Source organism: Xenopus tropicalis, chromosome 7 (genome assembly GCF_000004195.4).
Source record: "Xenopus tropicalis strain Nigerian chromosome 7, UCB_Xtro_10.0, whole genome shotgun sequence".
NCBI lineage: Eukaryota > Metazoa > Chordata > Amphibia > Anura > Pipidae > Xenopus > Xenopus tropicalis.
In genome coordinates this window covers 92,433,544-92,448,132 of record NC_030683.2, presented here as the reverse complement: position 1 = coordinate 92,448,132, position 14,589 = coordinate 92,433,544, and the positions used below count along the sequence as shown (strand labels likewise).

Below are 14,589 nucleotides of genomic sequence, written 5' to 3'. Positions count from 1 at the left end.
TAGGGCTCAATGGCACTCTGCAGCTCCAACCCGGCCCAAGGAAAGTCTCCCATAGGACTCAATGGCACTCTGCAGCTCCAACCTGGCCCAAGGAAAGTCACAATAACGAAGCTTGAATGAATCTGTAACTTTCGTACTCGGCGCAACAATACAATTTTGTCGCACAAATTTTGACGCAAAGTACGAAAAAGTCGCACAAAGTACGAAAAAGACGCGCAAATGTACAAAAAAGATGTGCAAATGTACAAAAAGGTTGCAGAAAATATGCACAGTACAAAAAAATGTGTTTTTTTTGTATTTGGGACCTGTCCAGGAATACATATTGCTACCCCATGGATATATAAAGAACAGGGTAAACAGACATCATTTCCATCAATCATCTATGCAGCCAAAGAACATAGATTACCGAACACAAGTCATTTTATTTGCCACTACTACCCCTAAGAAGCCTGTTTTCCCTTTCCTAAAATAAGAGCAGCCACACAAATAATATTATAAATCACTGGCTATGGCTTACTTTCAGCTATATGGAAGTAACCTGTTGCTCATCCTGAAGACTAAAAAGACTAAGGGTGAAGACACACAGAGCTACTAGTATCAGCTACTTGTCATGGCTACTAAAAAAAGACAATGCTGATCATTTACTTGTAATTGTCTCTATGTCTGTTTTAGCAGTGGCAATTCTCAGTATTGTCTATATGGCAGGGGATTTTCTGGAGTTTTGTAGCCTTGAAAAAGTAGCTGCTACTAGTAGCCCAGTGTGTCTTCGCCCTAATAAAGGTCATTAAATAAATAAAGCCAATTATTATTTGAGTACAATAAAGGATCCAAGGTACAGCAAGGAATAATTTGTTACAAATGAAAAGCATTCACTACAGTGGAAATAAAGAGGTGTAATGTCAAGCCAGAATCATCATTATAGCCTGTGCCACGGACATGTATGGGAGTAAAGATATGTGGCTGCATTGTTCTGCTACCACTAACACTACCATGAAGAGAGCTAGCCCCATGGGCCGAACTGTTGCATACTAAAGAAGTGGCCATACACAGGGTGACCAAAGCTGTTGTTCCTATTACATATGGGAAGTGAATAGCAGCTGCATTCCTTTAGTTCCTAATCGACGGGTGACGGATGCCAGCAGCCAAAAATCTATTGCTCTGTAAATGGGATTTTTTTTTTTAGGAGTTTGGAATTCATTCCCAGAATTCCTTTTGTTTACTTGTATCTGTATGAGGCAGTCTCCTCAACCTTAATGATTTGTCTGTGAGGTTACAATTATTTTTACTTTTTGTTACTTATCTTTCTATTTAGGCCCTCCTCCAGCCATGTTTCTGTCTTTCTTTCAAACTATTGCCTGGTTGCTAAGCAGATACCTGCTGAAATTCCAGACTGGAGAGTTGTTCATAGGATAAACCCATGTAAATGGAATTTTTTTCCCAGAATTAATTTTGTTTGCTTTTGTCTGTATGAGGCAGTCTCCTCAACCTTATTTATTTGTTTGTAGAACCACATGGTGACTCTACCTAAGCTGATCAGAAAACCCTGCACTACACTGATGAGCCTCAAAGAAAGGTGAAACCAGTCTGTAGTTGGGAATCTGATCAGCTATTATCCTGGCTTCAGCTTTAAACCCAGTGGGTGAGCTGTAGCCTATAGGATAAACCCATGTTAATGGGATTTTTTTAAGAGTTTTGGAATTCATTCCCAGAATTCCTTTTGTTTGAACAAAAAGTGAAATAATTAAAACAAAAATATAAAAAATAAAAACCAATTGCAAATAGTATGATGAACATAGAGTAATATTCTGAGACCAACAGTTAACTCAAAGGTGAACAACCCCTTTAAGCATAGACACATTCTTTCAGCAGACCAATAAGTTCTAGTTTCAATTGCCAAGAAGAAAATGTTTGAAGGAGAAGATGCTAATGGAAAAGTAATACAACTATAAAAAGGAAGCAGGCACTCGCCAGCAGTCAAGCAAGCAACAGGTGGGCAGAGTTGGTTTAGTCTAATTTCACACGTGATGGGCCACCTAGCCAATAAAGGCCACATAAGGAATTCACACGTGAAAATACAGCCGATTACAGGCAGCATTTTAGAATTATTTGGGAAGTAAATTGTACCAAGTTATGCCTGGATTTGGCTAAGCAGTTAGCCCATAAAGAGCCTATAAACATACACACCTAGAAGGGTGCAGAGGGCAAAGGAACAATGGGGCCCAGAACTTATACACTGAGTAGGCAGTCAATACACGGGTCTGGGAAACACGGTGTTCCCTGTGGCTCATTTCTTGCACTTTCTGCATGACCTACAAGAAAGATTGTACCACATCCCACTACTCTAGCATGCAGTGCTCACAGACACAAGCAGTGCTGCATATACAGACAGGTGCAACACTCTGCACTCCATTCTGAGAGCCGAAGGAATTGCATCCCTCAGCAGTCAGGAACTCGGCACAATGTTTGTGATGCCATTTAGCTCCCTGTTTTTTTTTTTTTGTTTTTTTTTGATACCGCAATTAAACCCTTTTTCCTGCAGCAAATCAGTTTTAGCGATGGAAGTGCCCAGGGGGGAGAGGGGGGGGGAGTATTGATTTATTGATAAGAGAATATTCCTGTTGGGTTGTGTAATGGTAACTCTAACAATAGTCATAGCACAAGCAAGTGCTTTGTATGGCTTTTGGCTCTATGGTTCATTAGGAAATGCTTGATTGTATTTTAGGATACTTATGGAGGGGAAAAGGCTTTACTGCAATAAGATCAGAGAATAATCCCTCATAAAGTGATAGAAGTCAGAGCCACCCAAACATAGTTGTAGTACTCTAACCTCTAGGGTAGCGATAATTTCTTTCACCAGGTACGAATTTGCAGTAGAATTCAGTATTTCTCCATCGGCCAATTCCGCACAAAAATGCAAGAAAAACGCAGCAGAAAAAAAAAAAAAAGACAGCAAAAAATGCCCAACTTTAATACATTTGTAATGAGAGAAAACTCCCTTTGACTTCAATGCATTTAAAGAAAAATTCACACCGACTTCAATGCATTTTCCTTGGGAAAAAGAATGCAGCAAAAACGCACACTGACCAATTTTTTGTTCTAAAAAAAAAAACAAACAAACATTGACTTCAATGCATTTTGCGCATCACTACTTCAAGTCAATGTCTGTAAAAATGAATTTCTTTAGATGTGCAGTTTCCCAGAGCAATTGCTGCACTTAGTGGTGGATTAAAAATCCAGACAAGGCCCAGAGGGCAGTGTTGCCAGCTGTAATGTAGTCCTGTATACAGAGTCATAGGCAGGCATTACATACCGGCAGTGCCAGCCTTGCGTAGAGGAAGCCCAAGGGCAAGCTCCTGTCCACCCCTTATCCCCTGCAACTATCTGCAATTCATGCACTGCATCTGGGAGACAGGCCAAAACTAGAGGAAGGTGAGTAGGTAGGTAGGTAGGTGCCTGGTGCACTATAACTCGCATACCCTTGGCACATGCCCTACCCCTAGTTCTGGCCCTGCATTCCAGGCTTTCTTGCATGAATGATGAGTGCAAAGAGCTGCAACTACCAGTCCAACCCAAAGGCAAAAAAATGAACTTTTGGCAGATAATTTCTTTATAGATTAGAGAAAGGGAGACTTGCTTGTAGCTGGCAGTATGTCTTTAATGTGTTGCTGGGAGGAACATCGGTTCCATAGCATAGCGCCTGATTAGCGCTGCACACAAAATATCTTATGTTCATAATACAATAAATATTTTGATTGCAGCATCAACTAAAAAAGGTAGACCCTTCAATTCAGCAGTAAGCATTACAAAGGCTGGACTGCTGTTTAAATTGTTACTAATAATGGTTCCAGTCTGAACTATCCAATGTACTAATAAGGGTATCACTGGCTTCATAGTTCCATATTACTTTATTCAGATGCTCACGTTTGTGTGTCATTTACATTTCCTCTACTGTAAAAAGCTGACAAATAAAAACTGCTGCCCCAACCCCTCCAGCTATATTGGGCTGTATATGGTGCCCCTGGGAGGGCCTGTCTGACCAATATCGGCGAGATATCTTTCAGACAGGTTTGAAAATCTCTAAAAGGCCACATCAGCATATTAAAGCAGTCCTCATCCAACAGATCTTGATATATGATCTAGTGCCGAGTCGCCAAATCGGTCAGATATCTACTCGTTTTGGGAGGTTTGCCATGCATCGCCAAGCTTTATACTGGCCACTGCACAGATTTTCTGAAAAACAGAGGAAAAGTCAAAAAAATCTATAATTTTGACATGGAACAAGGTGAGGTTAGGGAGAATGACTAAGGAGGACATATAGAAGTTATGCTTTTTAACGTATGCGTCCACAGAGAAGTGTTTGAGTGTGTATGAACATTCAGTTGTGTTAAATGGTGAAACAGCCATCATCACTCCATGTTACCCACAGGCCAAAGTTGGGACAAGCACAAGCCCAGTGAAACATGAGAAGATTAGGTGGCAAAGTTTTGTTTTCCTCTTATCCACGTAGTCTCTGTAAATTATGTCACTAATCTTCTAAACTTTTATAATCGGATTATAGTCATTTTTAGCAGTATCAGAAAAATAGCAGCAGCTCATTTATGAATTGTAACAGGTGCTCTGTGACCGACTTTATTAGATTCCCTGAGCATGCTCAGTAGGGCCTGGAACAGGCTGAGCACTCAGCTCTATACTAACACTACCAATCTGCCTTACTGGCCTATTACTGGGAATCATCAGAGAAGGAAAACAAAGAAACAAAGAGAATGTATGCGGCGTACTATGTTTTGTGAAGGGGAGCTACTCCTTTATTCCAGAGTAAACCTGTATCTATGAGCTCTTGCAGTTCCGTTTTCTCTTAGCGAGAGATTTTTAATATATTGTTTACAGTGCGGGGAGAAATTTCTAAACAGCAGGGCAAGTTTCATTGATTTAAGAACCAGGCATAAAGTGTGTGAATTTTACCATGTCGGCTTAGTGGGGCATTTAAAAGGATTGTTCACCTTTCAGTTAACTCTTAGTATGATGTAGAGAGTGATTTTCTGAGACAATTTGCAGTTGGTCATTTTTTTAATTATTTGTAGCTTTTTAGTTATTTCATTTTCAGTTCAGGAGCTCTCCAGTTTGGAGTTTCAGCAGCTATTTGGTTGGTAGGTTCCAAGTTACCTTAGCAACCAGGGAGTGGTTTGGGTGAGAGACTAGTATATGAATAGGAAAGGACCTGAATAGAAAAGAATGTTACAAAAAGTAACAAAAACAGTAAGACAGAGCAATTGTTTTTTTTTTTGCTGCTGGGGTCAGTGACCCCCGTTTAAAAAATGCAAAGAGTTGGAAGAAAAGGGCAAATTATAAAAAACAGCTCTTAGTTTGGAATTTCACCAGCTACCCGGTTCCAAGGGTAAAATGCACCCTAAAAGTATTATTACAGGACATATAAATGATACAAATTTGTGATGGAGAGTGTTGATGATGGCCCTGACTGGGGAATATATATGGCCGGCATTTACCAGCCCAATGCACTAGACCTGCACCACGATGAAACAGAGAAACAATCTCTATTTTCAGGATGTCAGTATTACCAGTCATTATTCTGAAAAAAAACCCAAAAAAACACTATTTTTTAGTAGAAATGTAAATTTTGGTGAAATGCTTCCATTTTATGGAAATCCTAAAAAAAAAAAAAAAATCGACACACAATAGCTATGAGATATGGCAAGGTGGCATTGATCAGTACCCATCTGCCCAGTGAGTTAGCTCATGTTAAATGCCACTGTAGGGTAGGACTTACTTGAACTAGAGTATAGAAACACTGAAATCATCCCACCAAGTACAGGTCAAGAATGAGGAGATTCTGAGGACTTTAATATGTATACACTTAACTTTGCAGATTGCATAGTGACCTCACTAGGCTTTGAACAGGTTTAGTGACAAAGACAGAAGGTTATTTATGTACAAAAGGCAACATGAAACTAGCCAGTGAGAGGCACTTTATTGGCTCAGCACAATAAACAGACTTAGTACAATAAAATCAACAGTTCATTAATAAGACTGCAATCAAATCATGGGAGGATAAAGGTAAACTGTGTAACTGATTTATTATTTCTATATGTAAATATTTTATTTTCCTACACTATTGGTGAACTGCATCTTAGGGCAAGGGCACATGGGGTGGACTGTCAGCTTGCGGATAAGTGCAGGTTGACAATCTGCCCATACGCTCTAGAAATGTTCTAGCTGTGTCTGCACCGAAAAGCAATGAATCCACAGGCCGACAGCCCACCCCATGTGCCCTTGCCCTTACAGCTCCCCTTCTAATGCTAGAGGCCAGCAAGTTGGCCAATGCCTTTTGTACATCACACCGATTTCATACCTTAATCCTCCCATTATAATTTAATATCTGATCCAAAAGATTTGAACACAATATGGTCCAAGCAAACAGAAAAGTTTATTTGCTGCAGTCTAATTTAACAAACATACACCTTAAAGTTAAAACTATATTTTAATAAGAATTCCATAAAGCTGTAAAAGCAGCCTTCTCAAAAAAGTACACACTGCTTCAACACAAAATGTTACATTCCATATATTTCAAGTGTGTTACACTGTGCAATGTCTTTATAGGCAACGTTTACATAATATGGAAAGTAGAAAGTACATGCATAATGTGTATGTGACAATCCAAAGACTCCTACCTTGGGATATCAATTCATGAATCCTTGAAGATCTCTGGCAGATATTAATACTGTTTTATTTCTGTTGGCAGGTTAGACAAGGTACTTCTGGAGACTCCTGGTTTTCTGCTTTCATTATAAAAACAAGAACTGCAAATATTCAAAATGTGTATACACACTGCTACCCCCCATCAAGTAGAAAGATTTTGTTTCTATGCTTTTCTCCTATTGCTGATGACTGAACTGAAAATTTGCACAGGAAACAAGTTTTAGCACTCATTGTCGCCTTCTCGCACACATTTAAGGAGTTAACATTTTTCTGACTCCCTCAAAAAATTGAAAATAGGAGATATAGGTCAAAGGGGAGTTTTTAATCTCTCAAAAAAATTGTCTGGTGATGAGATTTCACTCTTCGGAAAAGGATTACAATTTGCGCCTAAGAAAGTGGTAGATGTTTTTGGTGTATTCACAAATATACAGAAACATATTAGACGATTAGCTTTAGAGTAGGGATGCACCGAATCCCGGATTTAGTTTGGGATTCGGTTTCGGGCGAATCCATGATCCCAGGCGGATCAAATCATAATTAGCATATGCTAATTAGCATTCAGAAAGGGTTACATTTTAGGGGGGTTATTTTCACCGCGTGCGGTAACTTTTGCCCCTTGCCGATCCTAATTATCATATGCTAATTAGGATTTGGTTCGGGATTCAGCAGAATCCGTCAGGGTGGGTTCGGTGCATCTTTACTTTAGAGAAATATTTTTCAAATAAGATCAAAGACAAAAAAGAAAAAAAAAAAAGTGATTCAATTAAATAGAGTAATGGCCCACGGGAAGATTAGTCACTCACAGTTAATCTCTGCCTCCCTAAAATGCCTTTCCACTGGCAATAAAGTGAATTGCCGGTGGAAAGGCAAACGTGTTGCTTCATGTTCCAAAGTCATGCAAAGTAACGTTGTTGCTGGTGGAAAGGCATTTCGAGATTAGTCGCCCACGGTAGCAGGGATTAACTGCAGCCAAATAATCTTCCCGTAGGCCATCAACCTAAAGAAGGTCAAAGTGACTTTAAACCTCCCTCCAAATTTTAACCTTTCTGATGCTGGGGGCAAACATATGAATTTGCTTAATAAATTGATGAAAAGGGATTTCAGATATTTAAAGATTGGTCAGAGGAAAAAGAATTGCCCTAAAAAAACTATAATTCAAGAAAGAGAACTATATATATTGGGGAGGTACTTGGATTATTGAGATTAATCATTTTTATTAAATATCATTGAAAAGTTCAAACAGAAAAAATATTTGGATTGTTTGACGTTAGAGAGGGCACATAATCAACAAGAATGTATTTGATTTAATAAATCACCTGTTATCACTATTTTTTTTTACCACCTCACAAAAGGTCCAAATAATCTTTCCAAACATCCTCTCATTTCTAGAGTGGGCTCCCTTTTTAGCACCTTTAGTTGTACTGTAGTTGTACAGAGTCGTGAGACACAAGGGACCTCGAATGTGTTTTTGTGACACTGGATGTGTTTTTGTATAGATGTGGTGAATATAGTTAAGCCATTAAAAACATTTTTTTTTAGACAAGGACATTATCTTTTTTTTATATAAATCATTCTATTTAAATCCATGTTGGGTGTTTATTATAGGCAGACCCATAGGAAAGAAATCTTCATCTTCGCTCTGAGTTATGGACTATTTATGGACCATTTGGAAGCATATATTTTTTTGGATTGAATATGTACTGCCTCCATATAATATTTTAGAAGCGGTACATAGAAGATATTTCTTCTAGTTGGAGGGGTTTACATTTTTTGGTAGAGGAGTTTTAGGTATTGGAACCCTAACAATAGGAACATTTTATTGACTTCCACTGCAAACAGGGAGAAGTAGTTTTTTTTTTTTTTTTTTTTTAAAGATCTGGTATTTAATTTAGATTGGATCATTCACACTGCTACCCATTTTAAAAATGTGGGTGGATACCTGGGGAGATTTGTCAGCCACGGTTAAATCTACGCTACCACGGGCTACAAATCGGTCATAAATGCTTTTCCATTGGCAATAATGTAAATTGCCGGTGGGAAAACATTGACAACATAGTCAGTTCGGCTTTTTGAAGTTGCCTAAAGATACCTCTCGAGGTAAATTTGGAAAACTACGCTTATGTTTTCCCACCAGTGATCATTATTGCCAGTGGGTAACCATTTTTGGAAAATTTGTCACCTGAGGTAACACAGATTTCACCGTGGGCAAAAAATCTTCCCATGTGCCATCACCCTAAAAGAGAGATTTCTAGAAAAGGGTCATCTGGAAGATAAGGATATAAAATAAGGAGATCTAAAAAAAAAAAAAAAAAATCAAGAAAAAAGAAAAGGTAATTAATAATAGCAAAATGTCCTCGTATAGTAACAAAATATAGTGGGGATAGTTGGAAAATGTTCAATATTTTAAAGAAGCACGGGATATCCTCTTTGAGGATAAAGTTTAAAGTCTGTAAATCTTGGGGGATTCCAAAAGTTATTTCATAAAACACTGTTTGAATTGCCAATTAACAGTGTACATGCAATTTTCAATACATAGGTAAAACTATCCATACTATTAGAATAGGAGAGCATTTAAGTAATATAAGGGGATCTAGGAGCAAAGGGAGATTCATCCTATTTATAAAATCAATAGAAGTTTATTGCTACAGATTGGGTACGCAAAGGGGGGGTATAAAGTAATTGTTACGGTGTAAAGAACAGCAATGGATTTTTAGTTTGAAGGTTATACCCTAAAAGTTTAAACAGCAAATTTGAATTGTCACAGTTTTTACAAATGTAATAATTGGAAATATTATGAGAATAGTGTTTATCGCCCTATAGATTTAACTATGTGGTGTATGACTTGTTATGATTTATGATGTGTTGATTTAAGTGATGAATGCGTTTATGATAGTTGGTGTGTCCCTGTAAGAGTGTAAGTGTTTGTGAGAATCTTACCCTTTAACAGAGTCTAATTGATAAAGTCCCGAGGAACGAAAGGCATGCCTGAGAGATGAAGATCATAAATGATGCATTGTTCCTGGATTGCATTCCACAGCAGAACGCACACTAGTTCACAAATTGGTGCCATATTTTCTACAGCTTGGAGGTGCTGCGGAAAGTTTTGGAAGTGAGCAGAAAACACAGTCCTATATGCACAATACATCTGCAATACCATATAAGCCTGGAAATTGTACCATGATTAGTGAGAGTATGCCATTGCAGTGGGATATAAGTGCCTGGATAAAGAGTATGGAGGGGACACACCGTGATATATAATTGCATTTATTGATGGAATTTCATTGATCACTTGGAGGAGAGAACTGCACATTTCAACAAATTCAGCTTTTTTTTTATCAGTTCAAATGTTCCTATGAATTTAAATGATTAAAGCTCCTGTTAGTGTTCTGGCTGCCAGTTCTTAAGGGTTTTTTTTTTTTAGTTATTTAAGTAAAGGGCAATGGAACAATACGTTTTAATTTTATAAATCTGCTTTTGTATTATTTGGTTTCACCTATTCAAAACGCTTTAATTAGGAAGTGAAAACTTTTAATGCACAAAATTATTTTTATAAAGAGTGAACAGCACAGTCTGTGACTGCCCATCAGTTTATTCTTGCAATAATTTTTAGTGGGTTTAACACAATCTCAGTCAAGTTTCTATCACTGAAACAGAATATAGTGTTGTGGCCAGAGCACAATGAACCCCCAGAAAATATAGCTCCCTGCTAGATGGAGAGCCATAAAACAGGTAATCAAATCTATATTTCATATTGTAAGCTCTTCAAGCAGCTCCCTCTGATCCCATGTTATTATGTAACTATGTTATTGCAAGACCCGATTGCTATATTACTGCAAAGCACTGTGTGACTTGCTGGTGCTATAAAAAAAACAAAACATAAGAATGAAGAAAATCAAAACAACGATCCTATTGTAACCATACAGGAACTATACTCATGCTATTTTATGCTGCTTCAGAGTAGCTTAATCTTTAAGTAGTAATCCTTTATTTCAGCTCTTAATGGCTCAACCCACAGAACAAAAGATACTAAGATACAAAACAATCGCAGTCAAATCCAAACACAACAGTAGCTCTGAACTGCTCTTGCAACTTCAACCAAACAACTATAATGAAGTCTAGGCAGTGTCAAAATTATTTATATCGCCACATTCCTCTCATGGATAATCAAAGCAATTTCGAATGTCCGCAAATGGAGAGGTCATGCCTATGGCACATCTAACTGGCTAATACTTGAGAAGGTGAAAGGAAGCTTTCCTCTCATTATGTTCTATCACAGCACACTACATTGTGTCATAGACAGTATGTTACTGACAGAAAGCTTCCTCTAGGACAGTGCTGTCCAACTTCTGTGGCCTACAAGGTGGAGAGCTGATAATGAAAGACAGTTTTGACCAACCCCTTTTTTTAAACCACACCCATGTTATCACAAGAGCTTTTAAGACCATACCCACATTAACGGTGGTAGCACAGGAAAAACCCAAATGGTTGGAGCTCACTGTAGGGATATCACCCTTCATTCATATGTGAATGAAGTGTGATATGAACCATACTCTGCCTTTGTGTGCCATACTCTCCCTGCTCACCCTATGTGACATTCTCTGCCTGACCTATGCCGTATGTTTGTGCCATACTCTGCCTAACCTATGCCATGTGTCGACATCATACTCTGCCTGACCTATGCCGTGTCTGCCATACTCTGCCTGACCTATGCTGTGTGTGTGTGCCATACTCTGCCTGACCTATGCCGTGTGTGTGCTATACTCTGCCTGACCTATGCCGTGTGTGTGCCATACTCTGCCTGACCTATGCTGCCCGTGTGTGCCATACTCTGCCTGCCCTATGCTGCCTGCATGTGCCATACTCTGCCTGCCCTATTCTGCCTGCCCTATGCTGCCTGCATGTGCCATACTCTGCCTGCCCTATGCTGCCTGCATGTGCCATACTCTGCCTGCCCTATGCTGCCTGCATGTGCCATACTCTGCCTGCCCTATGCTGCCTGCATGTGCCATACTCTGTCTGCCCTATGCTGTGTGTGCGCCATTCACACAAGCAGCATAGGGCAGGCAGTACATACAGTGACACAATGCTGGCACTGCTCCTACAGTCTGAGGTGTGAATAGGTGAACAATGTGGGGTCTTACAGTCTGAGAATGAGGTGTGAACAATGCAGGCACTAAAAGGTGAGGTTAACAGAGCTTTGGTCACAGTCCAATAAAGTCTCCACTTCAAAGTCGCTGTCTGAAATGTCACGTAAATTTCCATATATTTAAACTAAATGAAAAATTCTGGGATTTGTGATGGGCGAATCTGTCCAGTTACATTTTGCTGAAAATCTAAAAAAAGCAACTTTTTACCCAGTCTGTGGTGACTTTTTTTTCAGTGCACAATACGCTAGAGCAGGGGTGGCCAAAGCGTTGATCGCGGTCCACCAGTTGATCCCCCGACAAGTTGGTGGACCGTGTCTAAGTCTGCGAATGCGGAAGTGTGGTGCTTTTATGGGGTATGTGTACATACGCGGGGAGCACGAGAGTCTATGGATTTTTTTTTTTTTTTTGCAGCTAAAGTTTGTGAAAAATTCTGCTCACTAGCTGGGATTTAAACGTAGCATCCATTTTTCTTTTGCTTTTCTGCAAAATACTTTATCATCTATAGTTACTGGAGCAAGATTTACCGAAACCTTCGCTAACTGCACACAAACAAGCAGATACCAATTAAAGTCTTACAGTATTTTCAAAGTATTAGGGAAAGTAAAGCTACTGTATTTCAAAACGACCGCCAATTAATGTGAACAATGCTTTTGACAATAAAAACTACATAGAATTAAAAATGTCATTTCAACCAGGACACACATTTAAAAGCCTTGCAGAAATACATACAAAACAATAACAAATTGTTATGCTCACTTTCATAACATCCATGACTCTGAAGCTGCCACCATTTCTATAAAGAAACCATACCCTTACCCATACAATATCTTGCAGAACTGATATCAGTAAAAGTAATACCTATGCTGACATGCAAGCCTAACAGACAACACCCAACAATGACAGTATACTATATTCCAATCTAGAATACAAGTCCTGCTAAAGTTCAGCCAGAACTTAAAATAATGGAGTAAAATCTGGAATTGACACATCAAACTTCTCCATTTATTTTTTACAGCTTTGTTATACCATTTTGATTATAAATGGAAATTTTAGATCTACTGAGAGTGGCTAGATAATATCTATAACCTACTATCTACGTATGAGACATTTCTTAAACCAGTGGGGTAACTAACTCGCAATAGGCCCAGCCCCCTCTCTCAGAAGGCACACCCACTGTACTTGTTATCTTTATGCTGACGTACGCATTGAGTCCTAAGGGCCCCCCCTTGCACCCTCGGTAGTTATGCCACTTCTTAAAATCTCTTCCTCAAGTAGAGCTGTCAAATGAACAAGGTGAACAACAGCAACATTTATTTTGACAAACATGTTTAGGGGTCCAAAACTGGATTTCATATTTATTGCCATATAAAAATGGCTCACACAATATTTTCATAATTCTGCAACCTAGTAATTTGGTAAGTGGGCTCCCTAGCCAAATACTGAACAACAAAGGCGGTCTTGGATCAATATAAATTAGAATGCCACTGATCAATAACCTAAAACAAATACTTTGCCAAAAGCACCACCACTTTAAAGGGGTCGGTCACTTAATTACATTCTCTTTAGCTTTTAAGTGATTTTGCAATATACTGTGTATTAATTTTAACAGTTGTGTAAATGTAATTGCTATTAAAAGCAGTATCAGTCTGTTTACCATTTTTGCACTCCTGAAACAATGTTGCAAGTGAGCTGTTTAAAGCTGATTAAGGGTGATAACACAAGGGATGTTTAATTGCCTACAATAAATCTTGTCTACCACAGGCATCTAAATGTCCCTTGTTTCCTTCCCACCAGGGGGAAAACATGAGGCAAGGCCACTTTGTGAAGCTGCCTCTCGAGAAAACTTCAGGCTACTTTGTAAAGTAGCCGTGTCAGTATGTTTCCCAGCAGCGATTTGCATTTTAGCTGGTGGGAAAGTACTTGAAGGAGATTAGTCGCCACCGGTAATGAAGATTTGTCATAGCTGACTAATCTCTTAGTCATGGCTCTTCTAGGTCTTTTAAGGCAATGTAAGACCCAGAAAACAAATAAAATTTAAATAGTTTTCAATTGCAATTACATTTACAAATAACTTTAAAACTACAGAAATGTTTTTATTAATGTGCATTAAAAAGTTGGTTAAAATTAAATTCCCTTTCATTATGCAAAATATATAAATAAATTAAAAAAAAAAAAAAATCATTTTTCTGGCTGGAGGACCTCTTCAACCTACTCACTGGCACTTCAGTGTTCACCACCTAACTGGCCTCTAATGCGCTCAGTCAGCTCTTATCTATACCATACATGTTAGATGGCAATAGACAGAATGAAAGAGTTAACTGCTAAAGCTCCCAGTCACCAGTCTTTAGTAAAAGGTAAAAACATCATTGATGACTACTGTGCATGCCAAGCCCCGATAAGTCACTCAACTTCCATAGTACCCAAACTGAATAAAAAGGGACATTAATACCAAAAAATTAAAATATCAAAGTAATTAAAATATTATGAACTGTTGCCCTGCACGGTTAAAAGTCGTGTTTGCCTCAAAAACACTTCTATAGTTTATATAAACAAAGCTGCTGTGTAGCCATGAGGCAGTCATTCAAACTGAAATAGGGCCAAATGGCACAGGTTACACAGCAGATAACATAAGCACTGTAAAACACCATGGTATTCTACAGAGCTTATCTGAGATGTAAAGGTGGCCATACACATTAAGATCCAGTTGGTTGGCGAGGTCTTCCAATGA

The 14,589-nt window shown here is 38.6% G+C and overlaps 1 protein-coding gene and 1 long non-coding RNA gene across 2 annotated transcripts in view; both read right to left on the bottom strand.

Moving 5' to 3' along the window:
- Positions 1 to 14,589, bottom strand: part of ssu72 (SSU72 homolog, RNA polymerase II CTD phosphatase) — a 30,584-nt gene that overhangs the window by 4,703 nt on the left and 11,292 nt on the right.
- On the bottom strand, positions 3,887 to 11,241 carry LOC116412087. Its single transcript, XR_004223541.1, has 2 exons — positions 6,687 to 11,241; positions 3,887 to 4,230 (listed from the first exon to the last, which is right to left on the bottom strand). It is a non-coding gene; the product is annotated as an uncharacterized LOC116412087 (long non-coding RNA).